Source organism: Lygodium microphyllum, chromosome 6, assembly GCF_053477565.2.
Source record: "Lygodium microphyllum isolate KBCC chromosome 6, Lygodium_microphyllum_v1.1.10, whole genome shotgun sequence".
In the NCBI taxonomy this organism is placed as follows: Eukaryota; Viridiplantae; Streptophyta; class Polypodiopsida; order Schizaeales; family Lygodiaceae; genus Lygodium; species Lygodium microphyllum.
This window is the reverse complement of record NC_141140.1, coordinates 33,834,138-33,852,181: the sequence shown is the minus strand read 5'-3', so window position 1 is coordinate 33,852,181 and position 18,044 is coordinate 33,834,138.

The window sequence follows — 18,044 nt, the reverse complement described above, 5'->3', positions numbered from 1 at the left end:
ACCAGGTGGTCCATCATCAATGTCCGCATGTGTTGAGCTTGTCATCTCAACACCCGCCACCTGCAGTGTGCAGTGGCGGTGACTGTCAGTGTAGTAATACACGGGCGACTAGGTAGAGGTGCCTTTACTCCCAACAACCTTCCACTTAAAGGTGAATCTGCCCCAGTGTGGAGTGAAAAGAAAAAAGAAAAAAAAACAGTACAACATGTACACATGTACAACAGGATGAGGAAAGATGTCATCTCATCCCATGCCCATCAACCTCCTAAGGAAGGCAAAGCACTCTATAGAGAGGCTTTTCGTGATCAGATCTGTAGGATTCTGGTTAGTCGAGATCTTGACAAGATCAAAAAACTTGTCCTCAACGACCCCACATATGAAGTGATACCTCACCTCAATGTGTTTTGTCTTCTCATGGAAGACCACATTCTTGGCTAACTGAATAACACTCATAGAATCTGAATGCAGTGTAGGGATAGCATCAATACCAAGGTCAGCAACTAAACAACCCAACTAAATGGCCTCCTTGCAAGCCTCAGTGGATGCAACATACTCGACCTTTGTAGTAGAAAGGGCCGTGCATTTCTACACCCTGGACATCCAAGAAACAACACCTCCAGCACAGGTGAATATATAGCCATAAGTGGACTTCCTACTATCTGCATGTCCTGCATAATCAGAGTTAGTGTATCCCATGACTCCTGTATCCTGACTGCCATAGCATATGCACATATATGCAGTGCCCTTCAGGTACCTCATGATACCCTTCATGGCATCCCAATGCTTCTTGTCAAGTGTAGCCATATAGCGTGCCACAACACCAACTGCAAAGGCAATATCCGGACGAGTGGCTATCATGGCATACATAAGACTGCCCATTGTGAATGCATAGGGAATCTTGGCCATCTCGGCCCTCTGCTCATCTATCTGCGGACAATCAGCTTGTGATACCTTCACATAAGAAGGCCAGCCAATAGGCTTTACGCCTTGCATGCGGAAGCGCTCAAGGACTTTATGAATGTACTCCCTCTGTGACAAGTAGAGGAGTCCTTGATGCCTGTCACGTCTAATGCACATACCAAGTATGTGAGCGGCATGTCCCAGATCTTTCATCTCAAAGCTCTTCTTGAGTTGAGCCTTAAGAGCATCTAGCTCATCACGAGCTTTCCCTGCTATCAGCATATCATCCACATAGAGTACCAAAATCAACAAAGAACCATCACGGGCTTTCTTCATGTAAAGACACGGATCCATAGTACTCTGGCTGTAGCCCTATGACTGCATAAAGGCATCAAACTTATGATACCACTCCCTAGGTGCCTATTTCAAGCCATAAAGACTTTTCTTCAATTTGCACACTAGGTGCTCCCTGCGAGGTTCTGCAAAGCCCTTAGGCTGCTCTATATAAATCTCATCATGCAAGTCCTCATGTAAGAAAGCCATCTTGACATCCATCTGGTATAAATCCAAGTCAAGTTGAGCAACCAAAGCCAAGACTAAGCGCAGGGTGGTCATCTTAACCACAGAAGAAAAGATCTCATCAAAGTCTAGACCATGCTCCTACTTAAAACCCTTTGCTACCAATCTAGCCTTGTATGCCGGCTTGGGGTGTCTAGGGGTACTTTTTAGCTTGTACACCCACTTGAATGGCAAAGCCTTCTTGCTCGTAGGCAAGGAAACCAAATCCCAAGTGTCATTCTTATGCAGGGAGTCTATCTCAGACTGCATAGCCCTCTCCCAGGAGTGATTGTCACCCTTGCGCATAGCCTCATCATAGGTGAAAGGCTCTCCTACATCTGTAACCAAGACATAATGCATCGAAGGCTGAAATCTATCAAGTGGACGTCTGTCTCTAGTAGACCGTCTCACGGCAGGCTCTATGCCTGCCTAGCTGCCTGTTCAACACCCCGACCATGAGCATCTGCTGTAGCTATAGGCTATCCAGCTGGCTATGCCGGAGCTCTTGGCTCCTCCTGAAATATGACCCTGCGGATCTCAATAACTCTCTCAGGCTGCCTATGCATTTTGTCTTCATGGAAGACTATATCATGACTGTGGATGACTTTTCGCACCTGCGGATCCCAGAGACAGTAACCCATCTCGTCTGCATCCCCATAACTAAGGAAAATGCATTTGACACTCTTGGGATCTAGCTTACTTCTCTTGTCCTTGGGCACATGGCAAAATGCCTCACATCCAAAGACACGGAGATGCGCATAAGAGGGAGGTTTTCCAGTTCGTACCTTCTCTGCAACCTAGAAATCCAAACCACTAGAGGGTGATCTGTTTATGACATGCATAGTTGTACTAACTACCTCAGCCCGAAAGCTCTGTGGTAGGCCTGCATGGCTAAGTATACTGCGTACACGCTCGTGGATGGTTCTATTCATCCGCTCAGCCAAACCATTCTGGGGGGTGTAGGGGGCGGTCAATTGACGCTTAATACCCCTCTCATCACATAACTGCTCAAAAGCACGTGAGACATACTCACCCCCATTATCTATCCTTAGGCATTTTAGCCTATACCGAGACTGGTTCTCAACCAATGCAAGCCATCTTTGAAACACAACCAAGACATCAGATTTTAGCTTAATGGGATAAGCCCAAACTTTCCATGAAAAATCATCTATGAACGTAACAAAATACTTTGCACCACCCATAGACTGACAAGGCATGGGCCCACAGACATCTGAATGTACCAATGCCAAGGGCTCACTCATGCGTGGCCTACCAGACTTCTTATGCGTAGACCTAGTCTGCCTGCCATAAAGACAATGCTCACATGAATCAAAACATGCATAATCAAGGGGCGGTAAGTACTGCCAAAAAGCATTTTTATTCCCTTCAAAGACATATGGCCCAAATGGGCATGCCAAAGAGATACATGTGGGATAGAACCCACAGAAAAAACATGATAAAGGGAAGAAGCTGATACATCAAGGGGTAGAGATTGCTAGCCTTGGCACCTCTCGCAATCACAAGTCTGCCACGAGTGATCTTCCATGTAGAGTCTCCAAAACATACATGATATCCTGCATCATCAAGCTGTCCAGCTGACATGAGATTGCGTGTCAAAGCAGGTACATGATGTACGTCCTGCATAACAAAACTACTGCTGCCAGAAGAAAACTGCAGCCTAACATCACCAATGCCCACAATATCAAGAGAGCTGTCATCACCCAAGTCCACAGAACCCGAAACAGTATGGTATGAATGAAACCACTCTCAGTATAAAGTGTCACATGGAAGGACGCACCTGAGTCCAAGAGCCAACACTATGCATACATAGAGTGTATCTCTGTCATTTGCGAAGCACTAGAAGAAGCTGCTAGGATATAATCATCATCATCAGCATTCTCAGGCTGCATAACATTGATCTCTTCAATTTTAACACTAGACTTTGCAGGTACTATGCTGCGATCAGAAGACTTATCCTGCACTTTGTCTTTTCCCTTATCTTTGCACCTTTCATTGCGCAATTCATGGCATTGTGGCCTAATATGGCCCTTTTTCCCACAATGGTGAAAAGTAACATCTACATTCCTGCCACGGGATTTGCTACCTGACTTCCCACGAGACTTGGACCGAGATTTCTGAGAATCTTGTCCAGGCCACTACCACTGCCATGCTTGCTGTTTACAGCAGAAAATGACAAAAAAACCACCAAAATCGAGGAAAAATGGCAAAGAAAGTGGAACCAAAGCTACTGCACACCAAGTACTAGTGAAAGTACATCATTTCAGAGTGTTTCAGCATGAAAAATCCATGTCAGCATACATATATGCATGCTGTAATAAATTTCAGATTTCAGTAAAAGAGAGCTAACAGTGCCAAAATCGGATCCCAAGGCAATCAGATACTGCCAAGACCAAAGTTAGCATCATGCGGGCATAGCATAAGCATAGGACATTCGATAAGCATGAATCCAACACCCAAGTATGCCATACAAACATCTGCCAGTGAGTAGGCACACCCCGCAGGCAACCGGGCAAAGTGTTTCTGCCACTACCAAAACTTGACACAAGTAGGTGTCAATTCACAAAGATACGGATCCAAAACTGAGACTTAGCTCATAAGCATACAGTGAACCAAGACATATGATGTATTATCCCAAAAGGTAAGAAGTCCCATTGTCTCAAGTGTCTGATAAGCATTCAAGAATGCTCCCACTAGCACAAAAGCTGTATGTACAAGATCAAGAGCTCAAGCCAAGGCAAGACACAGTGCCAATGACATAAGTCCAAGACAATACATCAATAGTACATCCCAAATATGTAGGCAGTAGAGCATCCGTATGTAGCATCCATAAGCATATAAGACATCAAGTACATCCCAAGATACAACTCTGGTAAGCCAATAAATAGCTCAAGTAAGCTCCGAGAATCCAAGGTCAAGCCAAGATTGAGCTCCAGTAGCAATAGGCTCCAAACAATGTAACTAGCATGTAGTAATGGCATAGGCTAAGCATGTCAAGACCGGTCAGACATAAGCAACATACATGCTATAAGTACATCCAAGACAAAGCATCCAAATGCTATGCAAAGTGAGCTCAAGCTCAACCAACGATCCCACATCAAAACCAAGATCTATGTCGAGCCCCAAGTGTCAATACATCACCATATATGCCCGAAACATAGCCCAAAAAGCATAGGCATAAGTATACATGAGTAAAATGACTTCAGCCCAACTATGTACATCAGTGATTTGCTGTTCAAAGCTCAGAATTTCAGCACCAAAATAAGCTCCAAATGGCTACCAAACAATAGACATACATTCCCCTAACATTCGGGCATCAAACGGGACCAACCGGGCATCAAATGACAATGCCAAATAAGTTGCAGCATCAAATGTTAGTGTAACACTATCATAAACTACCTGTGGACTATTATGACAGTCCCAAAACAGTGTTAAATCGGTCCAAATGCTATGCCAACACATCAACCATCAAAACCGAGCATCAAAGCATGTTCATATGCCTGAAATGGAGCCTTTCCAAGTGCCAATGGAGGGGGAGAGCTACTGTTGTGACTGTTAATGCTGAAGACACATATGAGAGGTCTATGTGATTCCGCCAACTGTAAATGATGGTCCTAGGGCTGCAAAAAATGGTGGCCAAGCTTCGGAGGGGTCCAATTAAAGCTAAGGAAGGCCCCAAACAAGCTCCAGCAAGTCTTGTTTAAAGGCAAGTGAGATATGAAGCAAGGGAGCTTCAATGGTGGCTGCCCCAATCTTATTTACAGCCTTGAGACCTGAAAACTGAAGTAAACCCTGAAGAAATGATCAAATACTTCTGATGTAATGCCTTGAAGGTGCCCAACAATGCCGGGAAGGTGCTCGGGAAGCCAGGGAGTGACGGAAGCTTGAAGGAGTCGGATATGGTTGCGAGGAAGGAGACCCAATGCAAGTAGGGAATCGATGGGATGCTGAGAATGCCACAAACCAAGCTGAAGAGTCGGAAAGCAAAGCTCTGATACCAGTTGAAAGGGAGCGACGGATCGAAGGTTGCGGATCGAAGGTTGGGCTCGAGAGCTATGGCGGGAGAGCAAGAGCAAGAAAGGGAGAGACTAGAAATGGAAACTCCAACATTCACAATGTGTGACCGGGCCTTTCTTTATTTAAATTATCGCTAAAAGAATAAAGAATAAAGTGATGGTGACGGGCGCCCGCCACCTGCAGTGTGCAGTGGCGGTGACTGTCAGTATAGTAATACACGGGCGGCTAGGCAGAGGCGCCTTTACCCCCAATAGGCACGCCTTGCACTTTTTTTACAATAGTATAGACTCTCACTTTTTCTCATCCACCTTTTTCCTTGATTTACGACTTTTTTGCACTTCTTGTATTTCCAGATTCTTCTTGGCGTGCCATCCTCTTCTGTTTCACTTTTGCCTTGGCCTTGTCTTCTGCTTTAGATTTTCCAGCATTTCCACCTTGTTCATTTGAGGGTTAACATTACCCCCCTCCTAGACGAGTGCCAGTCCCATGGCACTCATAGTCATAGGTAGCACGCTTTAGCATGCAGCACCGAAGACGTGGGTAGCAAGGATGTTTGTGGTTGCCTTGGAGGATTTCTGGTGGTGGGTAGATGAAGGTTGTTGGGGCCACATTGTTGGCGTGGGTGGCTAGTGGGAGGGTGGTTGGAGTTGGGGGTAGGACTGTGCGTTGTTGGGAATTGCGATGGGCTGGCACATGTATTGGTTTTTGGGGATTCTACACATGACGATTCTTGGCGGGCTTGGAGGATGATAATGGATAAGAATTTAGAGTTGAGTGTTGATGAAGAGCGAATGCCACTTTCATTGGAGTCTCAATACCTGCAATCGAAAACCTTTGATATGTGGTCTCTCCCTTGGGATAGTGCTAGTCTTCTTTATTGTACACAAGACATAGTTCAATTAGTTTGGGAGATAGGTCGAACTCTAAGCAAGCTGAGAGTATTGTCTTGCACTTGAGGACCCAAACAGTGTATATATTTTGGTGTAGATATTATGTGAGTGCGTGTGCATACTTAGATATTATGTAGTTAGAAGACCACGGTTTGGTTTCTCATAACAACATGTGGTTGAAGCAAAGTTGTCCATGTTGAGAAGAAGTACACATGAAGGTGTATGAGATATCCTTTGCATTGTGACAGCACGATGTAGCATAATTGAACACATTGTCACCAAAATTTTGGTAGCTAGTAGCTACTAGGATTGCTCGACGAGTACGGTGTACTTTTCATGGACATTTGTGCGGTGTTTACCATGATCAATTGCAATGGGACTAAGGTGGAGTGCAAAAAGGAATCGTGGAAATGGGTCAGGGTAATAGGTCTAACCATAGGCGAGACAAGCTCCCTAGGTATGTCCTATCGTTGATGTGCCCTGAACAATTGTGGGGGATGTGTAGAGGGCTAGGGGACTAGGGATGAAGCCAGTCGACCAAGGTCATTGGGCATACCTAATTTGAGGACCCCTAGGTCATTGTGATTGATTTTTTTTTTCTTTTCTTTTCTTTTCTTTTTCTTTTTCCTCTTTCCTTTTCTTTCCCATACTTAAAAAAAAAAGGAATAACATGAGTACAACCATTGCAATACATTGAGGCTATAGCCTTTCAATTGGATCAGGAAATGTTGAGATTCAAGCCCTGCAAAACTGGATATTACAACGATGATTGTGTCCTAGCCTCGTTGCTAGAGGAACAATTGTTGAGATGGGGAGATACACTAGATATTTTGCAAAACCTCTTTGTAACGTGCGATGTTGGTACAATTGAGGTAATAGCTGCCGTGAGTGCTAGGTGTAGAGTTTGACCCAGAAAGAGAAAGTAGCCACCCACTGATCATGCTTTGGGCCATGCGATGTGGGCGATTGGCAAGGGTGATTTTCACTTTCGACGGTGTGGCTTCATCATGGCTCTTTGTGAGGTTGGTGGTCTTGCGGTGACTTGGACATTGAACACTTTCCTACAAAGACGTGTTGTCTTGCATCCACTTGACACTTTCGTTCAAAGACGTGTTGTCTTGCATCCACTGAGAGTATATGCAAGTCACATGCATCAATTATAATGAACAAATGCTATACAAAAAGATATTACTTTATCAAAATCCTATAGTGCTGACTGCGATGCATATCCTCGGTGCTTGTTAAAGACATGACATATATTAGTAGTAGGTAAGGGAGGTTTATATAGTTGGGGAGCCTGCCCCTTTAACCACTTAAGGACAAAAAGTCATGACAAAATGGCATTTGGCAAGCGCCTTATACACATAGCACCTATTCTATTTGTATGAGGCATGGTGAATTTGGATGATTAGACGATTGGTGATGTGCTAGTGGTGGGCTCCTGTTAGGCTAGGCGGGGAAGATATCGGCCAGGACCCAAATGGTGTAGTCCCTGGCCGTAGCTGCTTCAAGAATTCTTTTAAACAATTCATCAAATTCTCGCTTGTCTCTAGCTACCTTCTCCTCTTTCGAGCACCTGTTACTCGAGCGTCTAGTGGGGGCCTACATGGCCGGTGTTGCCACACCCCGGGTGCTCCCTTAAGCCTTCGTCCTCTTGACTTGGGGAGTTTTTGGCCTACGTCCTGGGCACTATCTCTTGGGGCCTCTTTTCGGCGCGTACCTCTTTAGAGTAGGCACATAGTATTTTGGTGGGGGCGCTAGTGCCTTATGCTCCCTTCTACGGAGGAGAGCTTCCTTGCATGCCAGTTGCATTGTGTGCTCCATGACGGCTATTGTGGGAAAATATGCAAAACGTGAACCAAAGTTAGGCTTTGAGTTAGGATATAATTATTTGCATGAAAGGGATTAAACAGTGGATTATCAAGCACATATGAAGGGGAGTGCGGTGAGGTGAGGCATGCGATATTTGTTAAAGAGGGATGGCCCCCGTGATGATATTCATCTTGCTTCAACTACAGGGCATGTTCCAACTATAGCATATCTTGGCTTATGCTAAGTTGCATGGACTGGTTGTCATGGAGTGGAGCAAGGCTCGTCCCCGGAAGGATAGACTGGAAAGGGGAAAGGTGTATAGAAGGGGACGACACCCGATCTATGCCATCAGAGATGTTGGTCAGGGCTTCCTATGGCAGTAATGAGGGTCGCATGCCCTCCACCGGGAGGCAGGAATGGTCACACGACTTCTAGACGTGTGGTGAGAGGAGGACCTGAGGAGCTCAGCCTGTCAAACCCAACTCTTCTCCCTATGCTTGACTATCATTGCTTGTGTGTGTTGATATTATCTATACAGGGTCACAAAACTCATTGTTTATTTATGTACATATTTACGAATCCATGTCACTTCATGAGGATAAAAACCAATTGTAGAACTCAAGATGGTACTAGAGTGTGGCACACACATCTAGTACTCGTGGCAGCTTACTCAATAATGATAGATATTTTGCAACATCGAGTATACTAGGAGCCCAAATTTTAGGTCGATCCTAGTGGGTTCGATCGTGAACATTCCGTTGTGAGGCGGATTCGGGAAACCTTAGACGACAAAACTCAAAACATTCCATGGGAGTGCCGAGGAGCGATGCTTAGATTTATTTCTTGATAGACCTACCAATTGCGGGGGTGCCGGCCCATCGGCTGTTTAGGCACGCTTTTAGTGGTCTATCGAGAAATGAGTCTAAGCGTCCTTGCCCGACACTCCCATGGAATATTTCGGGTTTTGTTGCCTAGGGTTTCCCGAATCCGCCTCGCAATGGAATGTTCACGGTCAGAACCCACTAGGATCGACCTGAAATTTGAACTCCTAGTGGCCAAGGTCTTCTAACATTATTCTAGCAATGGATCTTGGACATCCTAATTTACGCAGAGATACCAAAGCCGAAGCAGACCCATGCCGCACTTGGTTCAAAGAGAATGGGAAACGAGAGGGATGTGCTGCTCAACCTCTCTACCCATAGGGCATAGTTCCATTCCAGTCCCCTAAAACGACATGAATCGAGGTTCTATCTTAACAATTTCTAAGGTTGAAGATGGTAAACCTTGTGAGAAGCCTGCCAGTTCTCTGGGGCCACCCTGTCGTAGGACAAACCTATCGGGGTTTTGCCCACTCGCTTCCCTCAATAGCTTTAGTTTTCTAATTAGGTCCTATCACATTTATGTGTGAAACTTAAAGTCGGCTTCATTAATTAAGCCTTTTAGAAAACATGGTTCGTTCGCATAACTTATAGCATGGACATAAAAATAGAGCAAAGCTTTCTATTGACAAATAAGTTCACTTGCATGCAAAATAAGGTTAGGAAAGTGAGCATTGTAGGCCCCTTTACAATGAATGGATTAGTCATTAGCAAAAAGAGTGCCATGAAAAATAAGAAAGAGAGTTGAACTCAAGCTTAAGAGTAAAGGACTCACATCATCACCTAAAATAGCGATTGCTTCTAATGTAGAGAGTGCTATAATAGTACCACAAACAATTAAGGAAACTATTGCCAAAGACAAGGTATGTCATGACCCAATTCAATAGCTAGCTACAATCGACAAGGTCAAGGAATGGGTAAAAGTGACTCAAGTCAAGTTGCAAGTGCTGGCCAATAAAATCTTGAGCCTTCCAAGCCTATCATATGCACCTTTGAAAAGAACCTGCAACAACATGATGAAACCACAACTGAGACCTCACATAAATCACAGGCCATAGAATAGGAGGCTTCTCTTATTCTTGATGCAAGCAGACCATAGTATATCTAAAAGACCATCAAACCGACCATTGTTGCAATCCTTCCATCCACTAAAGTTACTATTCCACTGAAACTCTACTCAAAGGTAGCCCATTGATTTGGCAAGATTTGAAGTTATGAACCCTCATAGATCTCACCATATTCCATATCCAGCTTTAGTGCATCCCCAACCTTAAGTACTTTAGGTGTTGACACGTTATGGGAAGGAGCCAAGCAACACATTTTCCTCCCCATGCAGACCCTTGGAGATGCCATTTGATAAGGAATCATAAACATTGGAGTTGTGTTAACATAGTTAATTAAGAAGTACTCCAAGCCTAGGAAAGTCCATCGATTAAAACAATATATATTAATCTAATTGTTGCCAATGGATTTAATGTTAGACTAATGAAAGTCTTAAGAGATTAGATGACCAAGATTGTTGAAGTACAATTCAATGTTAACTTTGTTATCATAAAAGGTGTGGACTATGACTTGTTGCTTGGTCGGTGATGGATGCACAATGTACATCTCATTGAGGATTGGGCTGACGGTCTACTCTTCCTAGGAAATAGAAAGGAGGTAGTTTGCATTGGTTTAGAAAACCTCACTAGTTGACTTGGATGCAATCTCGACACTCTTGCATGGATATTTTAAGGATCCTCCAACCTCCCAAACATTGGCTAGATACATTCCCTTTCCTAAGGATGAGAAGGATTGGATGCACATTCTTGCCACTTTGAAATTGCCATTCACACAAGAACTGGAATTTCAATTGGTCTATGAGCCCTTGAGTCAAAAAGATACACAAGATATTTTAATTATCATGATAGATCCTCACAAAGAGTCAATCTCAGTGTTGCTCTTTATGATGGACCTTGACTTAATAGCTGAAATATTCCAAGGCTTTCCTTCCTTGATGGTAGATAGGTTTGTGTTATCAAGATCCTTTAAAGCCTCCCCTAGTGAATTGCCATGTTTCCATAATCAAGTGGATGCTAATCTGACCATCTTTGATGAGTTGTTGAAAAACCCCATATATTAATGGACCAATCTACATCAAGTCATGTTTGATTTCCAAACAACCTCTTTGCCTCTTTGATGAAGGAAAAAGGTGTCAATATTGAGGAAGTAAATGAATCTAAGGATGACCAATTAGTTTAAGATGATGATGATTCTCATTCTAATTTGGTTGACTACGACGTAGATGGCCATACAATTGAGAAAGTCGATATGAAACCCAAACATTGTTAGACTGGGAGGTTTCCCATTGATGTGGATATCATGAGAATGAACTCTGAGTTGGAATGGCTTGAATATCTTAAGGTCATGGATTATGAACAAATGGGACACTAGCTCAATGATCGATATACAGATCCTAAGGTATTCACAGTTGAAGACAACCTAATAAAAGTCCTAGAGAACACCTTTTTGAGTTTTGACTTTGACAAGGGTTGAATAGTGGATCTAACTCGAAAGTCCCCCAACCAACCCAATTTGCTGAGTCTAAGACCAAACTTCCAATCACTTAAGGGAAAAACACTTAAAAGGTAATACTAAGAGCAATGAGTTGGAACATAGAAGTCAAAAGAAACCACAAGACCTCCAAGATTCATGAAGTTCAAAAAAAGTTATTAGGTCTTGTTGGGTGCAAAGCACAAAGGCACATCTAAGAAACCCATTGAAGGACTAGTAAAGAAAGAAGTAAACACTACAGTAATTGGGAAGTCCCTTGAGCATGTTTACATTACCAAGAACCTCATTGTAGAGGATAAGGAACAACTACTTAACTTGATGAAGGAATACTAAGATGTTTTCACTTGGAACTATTCTAACCTTAAGGATATTCCACTGGAAGTTCTCTCCCACACAATTTCTCTCAAAGATGATGTCAAGCCTGTCAAAGCACCCTTGATATGCCCAACATGTCAAGGAGGAGATTGACAAGGGATTAATCTATAAAATCAAGCATATTGATTGGGTATCGTTGATCATTATCATACTCAAGAAGAATGGGAAAATTCACATATGCATCAATTAAAAAAGTTGAATGTTGCAATTAAGAGAGATCAGTATCCACTACCATACATTGTTCATATAATCAAATGGTAGAAATGAAGGAATATTGTAACTTCTTAGAAGGGTTTTCACGATATAATTAGATGCAAGTTCACTCAAATGATAGACCAAAAAACTATATTTTCCATCAAATGGGGGTATATTTTCTTATATTTTCCTATCTTTTGGGATGACTAATGCACCAAAACCTTCCAAAGACTAATATCCACTATCTTCAAGAACATGTTGTGAAAGTGGTCCCAACCCTATCATTAGAACATGTAATACATACATTATGGTAGAGACTCTCTCTCATTTTAGAGTGCTCACGGTCTACACACACTTGCACTAATTGTGGATAATTGGGCATGACGTCACTTTTGCAAAGCTTATCCAAGGATCCTAGCTTCCAATCTAAATTATGGTCACTTGCAATTTAATCATGGTCTCAACTACTCGAGACAACTCCAAGAAGTGCAACAAACTAGCTTTACTAGCCCCACCCAAGGACCACTTGCCCCTAAAGCCAAAAATCAACCCACCAAGGATGCCCAAGCATCCATGCCCCATCATAACATACCCCCTAGCAACTCTCCTACACATTTGATCAAAAACTTTGCATGATGAAGAAGAGTACATATATCCTCATAAGGCATATGCCGAGGAAGGAAACATGATCCATATGGATCATTGGCGTGTTTCCATCATAACACTAGAATCTGATATAGAAAAAGGAACAAACTATTTGAGGAAAACAATAGAGTGTTGGAATTGTCATCAATCAAGGCACTTGTCAAGCAATTTCCCAAAAAATCAAGAACCTTGAATCGATTAGATATAGTGAGTGTAGCATTACTCACATGTGTCAAGGTTGCCCTAAATGCTAAACATCTACCAGCACACCAACTGGGCCTATAAGACATAACATCTTAATGAATTATCAATGCAATAGTCATAAACCCTAAGGAAAAAGAACTAATTACACTTTCCTAACTTAGGGTCAAACTAGTCAAGAAGTGAGAGTATGTTACCAAATCTCTCATTGACAAAGGAGGGGATTGTAACATCCTTACCTACGATACATGAACAACTTGAACTTGTGCCTACCAACACAATAATTCACCCATATGGAAGATCTCCATATTCTCTCTTAGGCAAGTGCAAAATATTAATGGCCTTCAAGATTGAAAGCTTAAGAATCATGTTTTATGTGCTTCCAAGTTGAGAAGATATAGGGAATAAATTTTTTCTCGGAAGATATTTCAAGTGCATAATCAAATGTGAGATGGACTAAGAAACACATTGAATACACTTGACCTTACCTAACATTAATATAATCACAGCTTTCTACAAAGGCAAACTTAAATACACATCAAATATAGTTGATCTTACTGAGCACCATGATAATCACAAATGTTTGCAAATGAAAACTTCCTAATACTCAAGAGAAGGGCAAGCACCCTATTCCCAAGCACAAAAGAATTGATGCCCTATGGCTTTCTTGTCTTTGTTTCTTTTCATGTGCAAGTCATTGACTTGCATGGCTTCATTAAAAGTACACCATTGATATTGGAGTGATCAAGGCTCGAGTTTCCTACCATGGTTTCATAAATTCTTTAATCAAGGACACCCTTGATGGAAGCTTTTGTTGTGCAATTGGGATTCACTTGAAATGACTTTTTCCTTTTGAGATGTCATCCCTGATGCTTTTTTCCTCTTGTTGCTCGATGTTCATTAGTCGAATGATGAAGTTGTTACTATAATCAGCTACTACAAAATTTTTAATGAAAATATCTTTGACCAATGTAAAAGAGGGGTTTTCAATAGTGTTGGGCATGGTAAACTAGGTTCACCTTCTTTGACCTAAGCATAGTCCAAATGCTTGCACCAATTTAATGTCACATGTAAGGTTGTTTGTCTCGAAACTATACCATAAACCTATAAGGGTCATCCCTAGAACAATACTTTTCTATTTAACTATAAGGGAAAAATTGGATTGCTAGTCCCAAGCATGTTTTCTATGGCGGTTAGGGTTTTTTGGGCTATGTGGATTCCAACATGTAGCATTTTTGTATACTCAAATAAGCATCCCTGCACAACACCTATGAATGAATTGGGCCACTAGAGTATCAACAAAACTATGAAGACTTCAAGCTCTTTCACCTTTGGTTAGTGTATACCCGACACTTAGCTATTGTCTAGCTGTCTCCATATGGGAACATTGAATAAGTTAGAGACTCTAGGTTTAATCACAGTTATTGTAGATGGTCAGTTAGACCTCAATGTTATATTCACTTCAGTTATGTGTGATTTATGGAATAATGAGAAATGAGAGGAGATATCACACTGCTACTCTATGTTGCATCAACCTTTCTCTGACTTTCAACATGGTATTAGAACCATCTTGGATGGGCTCTCTGTAGCTTAACAAAGTGAAGAAGGCCTGAAGATTAAAGAGACATGAGCTCTGTGAAGAGGAGCGAGCTACCATTGTTCATGCTGAGTAAGTGTTAGGTCATTTGTGTTTCTCTTTGCTATTGGAGTGTGCCTGGGTCCTGTCTGAAGCATTTAAAGGCTTCATTGACCACATTAGAGAGAGCATTGTTTATCATTATGATGGAGATCCAATGAACACACTCCAGAGGCTATTGCCAGTGCGATTGCGCCTACAGATGCATAAGATTCCCTTGGCTGCAAATCAAGGTAACAAGCATTGGTTAAGCTATCAAATGCTTGCAAATATACATTGGAAGGTTGTTGAAGACCCTGGAGCTCTAATGCTTTTCCAAGTCCAAAAACCAAAAACTTGCTTGCCAAGGAGATCGAATACCTCTTCAAACTCCCTCGCTTCCTACCTTTCTACCTCAAGTACCAGTTCGCGGAAAACCCTACTTCAATTCTCGATTCAAAGTGCGCAAGCGCTCAAGGCTTGAATCCGTTCATCCTGGCAATAATGGAACCAAAATGTGGGAGCTTTCGCTTAACTGCCAAGACCCGTGGACTGCTTATTGCTCCAAGAGTTCCAAGTCGAGCACTAATGGATACCTCTCACATAGCTGACACACTACCTATCCATGAGTGTAGTGAGCTTACCTCCATGCCGATCGAGTTACCTCCTCTCCTACACACTCCGATAGCTCCACTAGTGCAAGCTTCAAGCAAGCTCAATCCTCAAGCTCCACACTCCAAGCTCCATTGCCGCAAGTAAGAGAAGAGAAGAGAAGAGAAGAGAAGAGAAGAGAAGAAGAGAGGAGAAGATGGAGAGCTTCTCCTCCCTAGTCCCTCATCCTCACATACTCACTCTCTCACACTCTCACACTCCCTCTCTCAAGCACAAGCTCAAGCAAGCAAGAACAAGAAGAAGAATAAGAAGAAGAGAGCTCTTTTTGGCCACACACAAGAATGAGCTTCGCATTCACTTTTCAACTTTATATACAAAACCCTAAATCCCTTTTGGGCGGTCATCCCCTTACCCCCTTTTTTACATGGCCGGCCATGGCCTAGGCCCTTTTTTCCCTTGTCCTTCTATCTTCTTAGCTCCCTTTCCGCAGCCCGTCTACATTTACAAATTGCATGGGTGAGAGCCCGGAACTCTTAAAATAAATCATAGTGCACCTTGCGCTTTTTTACAAAAGTATTGACTTGCGCTTTTTCTTATGTGCCTTTTTCCTTTATTTAGGACTTTTCTGCACTTCTTGTGTTTCCATATTTTCCTTGGTGCGCCTTCTTCTTCTGTTTCACTTTTGCCTTGGCCTTGTCTTCTGCTTTAGATTTTTCAGCTTTTCCACCATGTTTGTTTGAGGGTTAACAATCAGCTATCAGTTCATGATCATTTTGCCTTGATTTTGGTGGTATTTTGGCTATTTTATAGTAGAAAACAACAAGTAGTTTTGAACTACCTACACTAACTTGGACTAAAGTATGGCATCTTCTTCCACTGACAATGCTATCTTCAACATCACTAAGCTTGATGGTACAAATTATGCCTATTGGAAGAGCCAAGTTTGGCAGTTATTGGTGTAGAAATTCCAGATAAAGCCACTAAGGTTGAGTGGAGATTAGCTTGAAACTATAACTAATGATGAATGGATGGATGTTGATGAGTTATGCAAGTCCAGGCTCATCTTGTCTCTCAGTGAACAAGCACATTACAATGTGGTTGAGGAAGCACAGAGTGCTTGGCAGCTTTAGGATAAGATCAAGAACCTCTATGATAAGAAAAGTCTAGCAAGTTAGATGTATTGGTTGAAGCAGCTTATGGACCTGCGCATGAAGGAGAATGTGACGATGTCTACTCATTTGAGTCAATTCCATGCTATTCTCAAGAACTTGACTTCACAGGGCATTAGTTTCAATAATGAGGTTACTCCATTGTTTTTGCTTGGGACTCTAAGTGAGTCATGGGATGTATTCCACATTGCCTTATGTGCTTCTGCTACAACTTTGAACTTGCCTGATAGAGAGTGCTCTTCTACAGGAAGAGATCAACCATAAGAACTTGGATGCCTCTCGAGTGTCAGATGCTTTGACTATTAGAGGCAGACATGGTAATTGAAAGAATGACCGTGGGAATGACTATGGCAAAGACTCGCAAAAGTCTAGGTCTAAATCACATGGCAAGTCACACAACAAGTCTCGTGGGAGAAATCTAACGTGACATGTCACCATTGCGACAAAAAGGGTCAAATACACCCACAATGTCATGAATTGCACAATGAGAAGCGCGGAAAGACAAATTATAGGAAATTTCCTCTGATCACAACATTGTGCTTGCAAAATCTAGTGTGAAAATCGAGGAGATAAATGTCATGTAGACTGAAGACTCAGATGGGGAGTACAAACTTGCAGCTAGTTCTTATGATGCTATACAATTGACCGAGGTTCACTCTATGTATGCGCAGTGGTGGCTTTTGGATTCCGGTGCATCATTTCATGTTACACCATGTTGTGAGTGGTTCCACTCCTATCACACTGTCACTGGTTCCATCCGTTTGGGTGATGATAGGTCACTTGCTATTGTTGGCATTGGGGATGTATGGCTGCAGTTTTCTAGTGGCAGTACTTTTCTGTTATAAGATGTATGTCTTGTACATGTGCTTACATGCAGTCTTATGTTTGTAGGGTAGCTTGATGATGCTAGGTTTCATGTTTCATTTGGGGATTCTGCTCGAAAAATTACACGTGGCAGACTTGTGCTTGCTAGAGGTGCCAAGGCTGGCAATCTCTATCCTCTTGTAGTTGACGGGTCCTCTGTTGACCATGTTTTGTTAGTGGGTTCCATCCCACATGTATCTCTTTGGCATGCTTGTTTGGGCCATATGTCCTTGAAGGGAATGAAAATGCTTTCTGGTTTGCAGTACTTACTACCCCTTGACTATGCATGTTTTGATTCATGTGAGCATTGCAATTCTTTATGGTAGACAAACTAGGAATATGCATAAGAAGTCCGGTAGGATATGCATGAGTGAGCCCCTGGCATTGGTACATTCGGTTGTCTGTGGGCCCATGCCCTGTTAGCCTGTGGGTGATGCAAAGTATTTTAAGATGTTTATTGACAAATTTTCACATAAAGTCTGGACTTATCCCATTAAGCTTAAGTTAGATGTCTTGGATGTGTTTCAGAGATGTCTTGCATTGGTTGAGAACTAGACTGGGAATAGGCTTAAATGTCTTAGGATTGACAATAAGGGAGAATACGTGTCACGTGCCTTTGAGCAGCTATGTAATGAGAGCAATATTACACATCAGTTGACCGCTCTCTTTACCCCACCCTAGAATGGTTTTGGCTAAGCGGATTAATATAATCATCCACGAGCATGTATGCAATATGCTTAGC